Here is an 11152-nt window from a genome sequence, read left to right on the forward strand (position 1 = left end):
ACCTCTGAACGACACCCCTCCCAACACCCCTGGACATTGACACCCTCCCTCTGCACTCTGACCCCAGCTCCCTCTGCACTCTGACCCCAGCTCCCTCTGCACTCTGACCGCAGCTCCCTCTGCACTCTGACCCCAGCTCCCTCTGCACTGACCCCAGCTCCCTCTGCACTCTGACCCCAGCTCCCTCTGCACTGTGAACCCAGCTCCCTCTGCACTCTGACCCCAGCTCCCTCTGCACTCTGACCCCAGCTCCCTCTGCACTCTGACCCCAGCTCCCTCTGCACTCTGACCCCAGCTCCTTCTGCACTCTGACCCCAGCTCCCTCTGCACTCTAACCCCAGCTCCCTCTGCACTCTGACCCCAGCTCCCTCTGCACTCTGACCGCAGCTCCCTCTGCACTCTGACCCCAGCTCCCTCTGCACTGACCCCAGCTTCCTCTGCACTCTGACCCCAGCTCCCTCTGCACTGTGAACCCAGCTCCCTCTGCACTCTGACCCCAGCTCCCTCTGCACTCTGACCCCAGCTCCCTCTGCACTCTGACCCCAGCTCCCTCTGCACTCTGACCCCAGCTCCTTCTGCACTCTGACCCCAGCTCCCTCTGCACTCTAACCCCAGCTCCCTCTGCACTCTGACCCCAGCTCCCTCTGCACTCTGACCCCAGCTCCCTCTGCACTGACCCCAGCTCCCTCTGCACTCTGACCCCAGCTCCCTCTGCACTCTGACCTCAGCTCCCTCTGCACTCTGACCCCAGCTCCTTCTGCACTCTGACCCCAGCTCCCTCTGCACTCTGCCCCAGCTCCCTCTGCACTCTGACCCCAGCTCCCTCTGCACTCTGACCCCAGCTCCCTCTGCACTCTGAACCCAGCTCCCTCTGCACTCTGACCCCAGCTCCCTCTGCACTCTGACCCCAGCTCCCTCTGCTATCTGACTCCAGCTCCCTCTGCACTCTGACCCCAGCTCCCTCTGCACTCTGACCCCAGCTCCTTCTGCACTCTGACCCCAGCTCCCTCTGCACTCTGACCCCAGCTTTCTCTGCACTCTGACCCCAGCTCCCTCTGCACTCTGACCCCAGCTCCCTCAGCACTCTGACCCCAGCTCCCTCTGCAATCTGACCACAGCTCCCTCTGCACTCTGACCCCAGCTCCCTCTGCACTCTGACCCCAGCTCCCTCTGCAATCTGACCCCAGCTCCCTCTGCACTCTGACCCCAGCGCAATCTGCACTCTGACCCCAGCTCCTTCTGCACTCTGACCCCAGCTCCCTCTGCACTCTGACCCCAGCTCCCTCTGCACTCTGACCCAGCTCCCTCTGCACTCTGACCCCAGCTACCTCTGCACTCTGACCCAGCTCCCTCTGCAATCTGACCCAGCTCCCTCTGCACTCTGACCCCAGCTCCCTCTGCACTCTGTCCCCAGCTCCCTCTGCACACTGACCCCAGCTCCCTCTGCACTCTGACCCCAGCTCCCTCTGCACTCTGACCCCAGCTCCCTCTGCACTCTGACCCCAGCTCCCTCTGCACTCTGACCCCAGCTCCCTCTGCACTCTGACCCCAGCTCCCTCTGCACTCTGACCCCAGCTCCCTCTGCACTCTGACCCAGCTCCCTCTGCACTCTGACCCCAGCTCCCTCTGCACTCTGACCCCAGCTCCCTCTGCACTCTGACCCCAGCTCCCTCTGCACTCTGACCCAGCTCCCTCTGCACTCTGACCCCAGCTCCCTCTGCACTCTGACCCCAGCGCAATCTGCACTCTGACCCCAGCGCAATCTGCACTCTGACCCCAGCTCCCTCTGCACTCTGACCCCAGCTCCCTCTGCACTCTGACCCAGCTCCCTCTGCACTCTGACCCCAGCTCCCTCTGCACACTGACCCCAGCTCCCTCTGCACTCTGACCCAGCTCCCTCTGCACTCTGACCCCCAGCTCCCTCTGCACGCTGACCCCAGCTCCCTCTGCACTCTGACCCCAGCTCCCTCTGCACTCTGACCCCAGCTCCCTCTGCACTCTGACCCCAGCTCCCTCTGCACTCTGACCCCAGCTCCTTCTGCACACTGACGCCAGCTCCCTCTGCACTCTGACCGCAGCTCCCTCTGCACTCTGACCCCAGCTCCCTCTGCACTCTGACCCCAGCTCCCTCTGCACTCTGACCCCAGCTCCCTCTGCTATCTGACTCCAGCTCCCTCTGCACTCTGACCCAGCTCCCTCTGCACTCTGACCCCAGCTCCTTCTGCACTCTGACCCAGCTCCCTCTGCACTCTGACCCCAGCTTTCTCTGCACTCTGACCCCAGCTCCCTCTGCACTCTGACCCCAGCTCCCTCAGCACTCTGACCCCAGCTCCCTCTGCAATCTGACCACAGCTCCCTCTGCACTCTGACCCCAGCTCCCTCTGCACTCTGACCCCAGCTCCCTCTGCAATCTGACCCCAGCTCCCTCTGCACTCTGACCCCAGCGCAATCTGCACTCTGACCCCAGCTCCTTCTGCACTCTGACCCCAGCTCCCTCTGCACTCTGACCCCAGCTCCCTCTGCACTCTGACCCCAGCTCCCTCTGCACTCTGACCCCAGCTACCTCTGCACTCTGACCCAGCTCCCTCTGCAATCTGACCCCAGCTCCCTCTGCACTCTGACCCCAGCTCCCTCTGCACTCTGTCCCCAGCTCCCTCTGCACACTGACCCCAGCTCCCTCTGCACTCTGACCCCAGCTCCCTCTGCACTCTGACCCCAGCTCCCTCTGCACTCTGACCCCAGCTCCCTCTGCACTCTGACCCCAGCTCCCTCTGCACTCTGACCCCAGCTCCCTCTGCACTCTGACCCCAGCTCCCTCTGCACTCTGACCCCAGCTCCCTCTGCACTCTGACCCCAGCTCCCTCTGCACTCTGACCCCAGCTCCCTCTGCACTCTGACCCCAGCTCCCTCTGCACTCTGACCCCAGCTCCCTCTGCACTCTGACCCCAGCTCCCTCTGCACTCTGACCCCAGCGCAATCTGCACTCTGACCCCAGCGCAATCTGCACTCTGACCCCAGCTCCCTCTGCACTCTGACCCCAGCTCCCTCTGCACTCTGACCCCAGCTCCCTCTGCACTCTGACCCCAGCTCCCTCTGCACACTGACCCCAGCTCCCTCTGCACTCTGACCCCAGCTCCCTCTGCACTCTGACCCCAGCTCCCTCTGCACGCTGACCCCAGCTCCCTCTGCACTCTGACCCCAGCTCCCTCTGCACTCTGACCCCAGCTCCCTCTGCACTCTGACCCCAGCTCCCTCTGCACTCTGACCCCAGCTCCTTCTGCACACTGACGCCAGCTCCCTCTGCACTCTGACCGCAGCTCCCTCTGCACTCTGACGCCAGCTCCCTCTGCACTCTGACCCCAGCTCCCTCTGCACTCTGACCCCAGCTCCCTCTGCACTCTGACCCCAGCTCCCTCTGCACTCTGACCCCAGCTCCTTCTGCACTCTGACCTCAGCTCCCTCTGCACTCTGACCACAGCTCCCTCTGCACTCTGACCCCAGCTCCCTCTGCACTCTGACCCCAGCTCCCTCTGCAATCTGACCCCAGCTCCCTCTGCACTCTGACCCCAGCTCCTTCTGCACTCTGACCCCAGCTCCCTCTGCAATCTGACCCCAGCTCCCTCTGCAATCTGACCCCAGCTCCCTCTGCAATCTGACCCCAGCTCCCTCTGCACTCTGACCCCAGCTCCCTCTGCACTCTGACGCCAGCTCCCTCTGCACTCTGACCCCAGCTCCCTCTGCACTCTGACCCCAGCTCCCTCTGCACTCTGACCCCAGCTCCCTCTGCACTCTGACCCCAGCTCCCTCTGCACTCTGACCCCAGCTCCCTCTGCACTCTGACCCCAGCTCCGTCTGCAATCTGACCCCAGCTCCCTCTGCACTCTGACCCCAGCTCCCTCTGCAATCTGACCCCAGCTCCCTCTGCACTCTAACCCCAGCTCCCTCTGCACTCTGACCCCAGCTCCCTCTGCACTCTGACCCCAGCTCCCTCTGCACTGACCCCAGCTCCCTCTGCACTCTGACCCCAGCTCCCTCTGCACTCTGACCTCAGCTCCCTCTGCACTCTGACCCCAGCTCCTTCTGCACTCTGACCCCAGCTCCCTCTGCACTCTGACCCCAGCTCCCTCTGCACTCTGACCCCAGCTCCCTCTGCACTCTGACCCCAGCTCCCTCTGCACTCTGACCCCAGCTCCCTCTGCACTCTGACCCCAGCTCCCTCTGCACTCTGACCCCAGCTCCCTCTGCTATCTGACTCCAGCTCCCTCTGCACTCTGACCCCAGCTCCCTCTGCACTCTGACCCCAGCTCCTTCTGCACTCTGACCCCAGCTCCCTCTGCACTCTGACCCCAGCTTTCTCTGCACTCTGACCCCAGCTCCCTCTGCACTCTGACCCCAGCTCCCTCAGCACTCTGACCCCAGCTCCCTCTGCAATCTGACCACAGCTCCCTCTGCACTCTGACCCCAGCTCCCTCTGCACTCTGACCCCAGCTCCCTCTGCAATCTGACCCCAGCTCCCTCTGCACTCTGACCCCAGCGCAATCTGCACTCTGACCCCAGCTCCTTCTGCACTCTGACCCCAGCTCCCTCTGCACTCTGACCCCAGCTCCCTCTGCACTCTGACCCCAGCTCCCTCTGCACTCTGACCCCAGCTACCTCTGCACTCTGACCCAGCTCCCTCTGCAATCTGACCCCAGCTCCCTCTGCACTCTGACCCCAGCTCCCTCTGCACTCTGTCCCCAGCTCCCTCTGCACACTGACCCCAGCTCCCTCTGCACTCTGACCCCAGCTCCCTCTGCACTCTGACCCCAGCTCCCTCTGCACTCTGACCCCAGCTCCCTCTGCACTCTGACCCCAGCTCCCTCTGCACTCTGACCCCAGCTCCCTCTGCACTCTGACCCCAGCTCCCTCTGCACTCTGACCCCAGCTCCCTCTGCACTCTGACCCCAGCTCCCTCTGCACTCTGACCCCAGCTCCCTCTGCACTCTGACCCCAGCTCCCTCTGCACTCTGACCCCAGCTCCCTCTGCACTCTGACCCCAGCGCAATCTGCACTCTGACCCCAGCGCAATCTGCACTCTGACCCCAGCTCCCTCTGCACTCTGACCCCAGCTCCCTCTGCACTCTGACCCCAGCTCCCTCTGCACTCTGACCCCAGCTCCCTCTGCACACTGACCCCAGCTCCCTCTGCACTCTGACCCCAGCTCCCTCTGCACTCTGACCCCAGCTCCCTCTGCACGCTGACCCCAGCTCCCTCTGCACTCTGACCCCAGCTCCCTCTGCACTCTGACCCCAGCTCCCTCTGCACTCTGACCCCAGCTCCCTCTGCACTCTGACCCCAGCTCCTTCTGCACACTGACGCCAGCTCCCTCTGCACTCTGACCGCAGCTCCCTCTGCACTCTGACGCCAGCTCCCTCTGCACTCTGACCCCAGCTCCCTCTGCACTCTGACCCCAGCTCCCTCTGCACTCTGACCCCAGCTCCCTCTGCACTCTGACCCCAGCTCCTTCTGCACTCTGACCTCAGCTCCCTCTGCACTCTGACCACAGCTCCCTCTGCACTCTGACCCCAGCTCCCTCTGCACTCTGACCCCAGCTCCCTCTGCAATCTGACCCCAGCTCCCTCTGCACTCTGACCCCAGCTCCTTCTGCACTCTGACCCCAGCTCCCTCTGCAATCTGACCCCAGCTCCCTCTGCAATCTGACCCCAGCTCCCTCTGCAATCTGACCCCAGCTCCCTCTGCACTCTGACCCCAGCTCCCTCTGCACTCTGACGCCAGCTCCCTCTGCACTCTGACCCCAGCTCCCTCTGCACTCTGACCCCAGCTCCCTCTGCACTCTGACCCCAGCTCCCTCTGCACTCTGACCCCAGCTCCCTCTGCACTCTGACCCCAGCTCCCTCTGCACTCTGACCCCAGCTCCGTCTGCAATCTGACCCCAGCTCCCTCTGCACTCTGACCCCAGCTCCCTCTGCAATCTGACCCCAGCTCCCTCTGCACTCTGACCCCAGCTCCTTCTGCACTCTGACCTCAGCTCCCTCTGCACTCTGACCACAGCTCCCTCTGCACTCTGACCCCAGCTCCCTCTGCACTCTGACCCCAGCTCCCTCTGCACTCTGACCCCAGCTCCCTCTGCACTCTGACCCCAGCTGCCTCTGCAATCTGACCCCAGCTCCCTCTGCACTCTGACCCCAGCTCCCTCTGCACTCTGACCCCAGCTCCTTCTGCACTCTGACCCCAGCACCCTCTGCACTCTGACCCCAGCTCCCTCTGCACTCTGACCCCAGCTCCCTCTGCACTCTGACCCCAGCTCCCTCTGCAATCTGACCCCAGCTCCCTCTGCAATCTGACCCCAGCTCCCTCTGCAATCTGACCCCAGCTCCCTCTGCAATCTGACCCCAGCTCCCTCTGCACTCTGACCCCAGTGCAATCTGCACTCTGACCCCAGCTCCCTCTGCACTCTGACCCCAGCTGCCTCTGCACTCTGACCCCAGCTCCCTGTGCACTCTGACCCCAGCTCCCTCTGCACACTGACCCCAGCTCCCTCTGCACACTGACCCCAGCTCCCTCTGCACACTGACCCCAGCTCCCTCTGCACTCTGACCCCAGCTCCCTCTGCACTCTGACCCCAGCTCCCTCTGCACTCTGACCCCAGCTCCCTCTGCACTCTGACCCCAGCTCCGTCTGCAATCTGACCCCAGCTCCCTCTGCACTCTGACCCCAGCTCCCTCTGCAATCTGACCCCAGCTCCCTCTGCACTCTGACCCCAGCTCCCTCTGCACTCTGACCCCAGCTCCCTCTGCACTCTGACCCCAGCTCCCTCTGCACTCTGACCCCAGCTCCCTCTGCACTCTGACCCCAGCTCGCTCTGCACTCTGACCCCAGCTCGCTCTGCACTCTGACCCCAGCTCCCTCTGCAATCTGACCCCAGCTCCCTCTGCACTCTGACCCCAGCTCCCTCTGCACTCTGACCCCAGCTCCCTCTGCACTCTGACCCCAGCTCCCTCTGCACTCTGACCCCAGCTCCCTCTGCACTCTGACCCCAGCTCCCTCTGCACTCTGACCGCAGCTCCCTCTGCAGTCTGACGCCAGCTCCCTCTGCACTCTGACCCCAGCTCCCTCTGCACTCTGACCCCAGCTCCCTCTGCACTCTGACCCCAGCTCCCTCTGCACTCTGACCCCAGCTCCCTCTGCACTCTGACCCCAGCTCCCTCTGCACTCTGACCCCAGCTCCCTCTGCACTCTGACCCCAGCTGCCTTGGCACTCTGACCCCAGCTCGCTCTGCACTCTGACCCCAGCTCCCTCTGCACTCTGACCCCAGCTCCCTCTGCACTCTGACCCCAGCTCCCTCTGCACTCTGACCCCAGCTCCCTCTGCACACTGACCCCAGCTCCCTCTGCACACTGACCCCAGCTCCCTCTGCACTCTGACCCCAGCTCTCTGTGCACTCTGACCCAGCTCCCTCTGCACTCTGACGCCAGCTCCCTCTGCACTCTGACCCCAGCTCCCTATGCACTCTGACCACAGCTCCCTCTGCACTCTGACCCCAGCTCCCTCTGCACTCTGACCCCAGCTCCCACTGCACTCTGACCCCAGCTGCCTCTACAATCTGACCCCAGCTGCCTCTGCACTCTGACCCCAGCTCCTTCTGCACTCTGACCCCAGCTTCCTCTGCACTCTGACCCCAGCTCCCTCTGCACTCTGACCCCAGCTCCCTCTGCACTCTGACCCCAGCTCTGTCTGCAATCTGACCCCAGCTCCCTCTGCACTCTGACCCCAGCTCCCTCTGCAATCTGACCCCAGCTCCCTCTGCACTCTGACCCCAGCGCAATCTGCACTCTGACCCCAGCTCCCTCTGCACTGTGACCCCAGCTCCCTCTGCACTCTGACCCCAGCTCCCTCTGCACTCTGACCCCAGCTCGCTCTGCACTCTGACCCCAGCTCCCTCTGCAATCTGACCCCAGCTCCCTCTGCACTCTGACCCCAGCTCCCTCTGCACTCTGACCCCAGCTCCCTCTGCACTCTGACCACAGCTCCCTCTGCACTCTGACACCAGCTCCCTCTGCACTCTGACCCCAGCTCCCTCTGCAGTCTGACAGCAGCTCCCTCTGCACTCTGACGCCAGCTCCCTCTGCACTCTGACCCCAGCTCCCTCTGCACTCTGACCCCAGCTCCCTCTGCACTCTGACCCCAGCTCCCTCTGCACTCTGACCCCAGCTCCCTCTGCACTCTGACCCCAGCTCCCTCTGCACTCTGACCCCAGCTCCCTCTGCACTCTGACCGCAGCTCCCTCTGCACTCTGACCCCAGCTCCCTCTGCACTCTGACCCCAGCTCCCTCTGCACTCTGACCCCAGCTCTGTCTGCAATCTGACCCCTGCTCCCTCTGCACTCTGACCCCAGCTCCCTCTGCACTCTGACCCCAGCTCCCTCTGCACTCTGACCCCAGTGCAATCTGCACTCTGACCCCAGCTCCCTCTGCACTCTGACCCCAGCTCCCTCTGCACTCTGACCCCAGCTCCCTCTGCACTCTGACCCCAGCTCGCTCTGCACTCTGACCCCAGCTCCCTCTGCAATCTGACCCCAGCTCCCTCTGCACTCTGACCCCAGCTCCCTCTGCACTCTGACCCCTGCTCCCTCTGCACTCTGACCCCAGCTCCCTCTGCACTCTGACCCCAGCTCCCTCTGCACTCTGACCCCAGCTCCCTCTGCACTCTGACCGCAGCTCCCTCTGCACTCTGACCCCAGCTCCCTCTGCACACTGACCCCAGCTCCCTCTGCACTCTGACCCCAGCTCTCTGTGCACTCTGACCCCAGCTCCCTCTGCACACTGACGCCAGCTCCCTCTGCACTCTGACCCCAGCTCCCTCTGCACTCTGACCCCAGCTCCCTCTGCACTCTGACCCCAGCTCCCTCTGCACTCTGACCCCAGCTCCCACTGCACTCTGACCCCAGCTCCCACTGCACTCTGACCCCAGCTGCCTCTGCAATCTGACCCCAGCTCCCTCTGCACTCTGACCCCAGCTCCCTCTGCACTCTGACCCCAGCTCCCTCTGCACTCTGACCCCAGCTCCCTCTGCACTCTGACCCCAGCTCCCTCTGCAATCTGACCCCAGCTCCCTCTGCACTCTGACCCCAGCTCCCTCTGCAATCTGACCCCAGCTCCCTCTGCACTCTGACCCCAGCGCAATCTGCACTCTGACCCCAGCTCCCTCTGCACTCTGACCCCAGCTCCCTCTGCACTCTGACCCCAGCTCCCACTGCACTCTGACCCCAGCTCCCTCTGCACTCTGACCCCAGCTCTGTCTGCAATCTGACCCCAGCTCCCTCTGCACTCTGACCCCAGCTCCCTCTGCAATCTGACCCCAGCTCCCTCTGCACTCTGACCCCAGCTCCCTCTGCACTCTGACCCCAGCTCCCTCTGCACTCTGACCCCAGCTCCCTCTGCACTCTGACCCCAGCTCCCTCTGCACTCTGACCCCAGCTCTGTCTGCAATCTGACCCCAGCTCCCTCTGCACTCTGACCCCAGCTCCCTCTGCAATCTGACCCCAGCTCCCTCTGCACTCTGACCCCAGCGCAATCTGCACTCTGACCCCAGCTCCCTCTGCACACTGACCCCAGCTCCCTCTGCACTCTGACCCTAGCTCCCTCTGCACTCTGACCCCAGCTCGCTCTGCACTCTGACCCCAGCTCCCTCTGCAATCTGACCCCAGCTCCCTCTGCACTCTGACCCCAGCTCCCTCTGCACTCTGACCCCAGCTCCCTCTGCACTCTGACCCCAGCTCCCTCTGCACTCTGACACCAGCTCCCTCTGCACTCTGACCCCAGCTCCCTCTGCACTCTGACCGCAGCTCCCTCTGCACTCTGACGCCAGCTCCCTCTGCACTCTGACTCCAGCTCCCTCTGCACTCTGACCCCAGCTCCCTCTGCACTCTGACCCCAGCTCCCTCTGCACTCTGACCCCAGCTCCCTCTGCACTCTGACCCCAGCTCCCTCTGCACTCTGACCCCAGCTCCCTCTGCACTCTGACCGCAGCTCCCTCTGCACTCTGACGCCAGCTCCCCCTGCACTCTGACCCCAGCTCCCTCTGCACTCTGACCCCAGCTCCCTCTGCACTCTGACCCCAGCTCCCTCTGCACTCTGACCCCAGCTGCCTCTGCACTCTGACACCAGCTGCCTCTGCAATCTGACCCCAGCTCCCTCTGCACTCTGACCCCAGCTCCCTCTGCACTCTGACCCCAGCTCCTTCTGCACTCTGACCCCAGCTCCTTCTGCACTCTGACCCCAGCACCCTCTGCACTCTGACCCCAGCTCCCTCTGCACTCTGACCCCAGCTCCCTCTGCACTCTGACCCCAGCTCCCTCTGCACTCTGACCCCAGCTCCCTCTGCAATCTGACCCCAGCTCCCTCTGCAATCTGACCCCAGCTCCCTCTGCAATCTGACCCCAGCTCCCTCTGCAATCTGACCCCAGCTCCCTCTGCACTCTGACCCCAGTGCAATCTGCACTCTGACCCCAGCGCAATCTGCACTCTGACCCCAGCTCCCTCTGCACTCTGACCCCAGCTCCCTCTGCACTCTGACCCCAGCTCCCTCTGCACTCTGACCCCAGCTCCCTCTGCACACTGACCCCAGCTCCCTCTGCACTCTGACCCCAGCTCCCTCTGCACTCTGACCCCAGCTCCCTCTGCACTCTGACCCCAGCTCCCTCTGCACTCTGACCCCAGCTCCCTCTGCACTCTGACCCCAGCTCTCTGTGCACTCTGACCCCAGCTCCCTCTGCACTCGGACGCCAGCTCCCTCTGCACTCTGACCCCAGCTCCCTCTGCACTCTGACCCCAGCTCCCTCTGCACTCTGACCCCAGCTCCCACTGCACTCTGACCCCAGCTCCCACTGCACTCTGACCCCAGCTGCCTCTGCAATCTGACCCCAGCTCCCTCTGCACTCTGACCCCAGCTCCCTCTGCACTCTGACCCCAGCTCCTTCTGCACTCTGACCCCAGCTCCCTCTGCACTCTGACCCCAGCTCCCTCTGCACTCTGACCCCTGCTCCCTCTGCACTCTGACCCCAGCTCCCTCTGCACTCTGACCCCAGCTCTGTCTGCAATCTGACCCCAGCTCCCTCTGCACTCTGACCCCAGCTCCCTCTGCACTCTGACC

The sequence above is a fragment of the Scyliorhinus torazame genome, unplaced genomic scaffold (assembly GCF_047496885.1).
Source record: "Scyliorhinus torazame isolate Kashiwa2021f unplaced genomic scaffold, sScyTor2.1 scaffold_241, whole genome shotgun sequence".
NCBI lineage: Eukaryota > Metazoa > Chordata > Chondrichthyes > Carcharhiniformes > Scyliorhinidae > Scyliorhinus > Scyliorhinus torazame.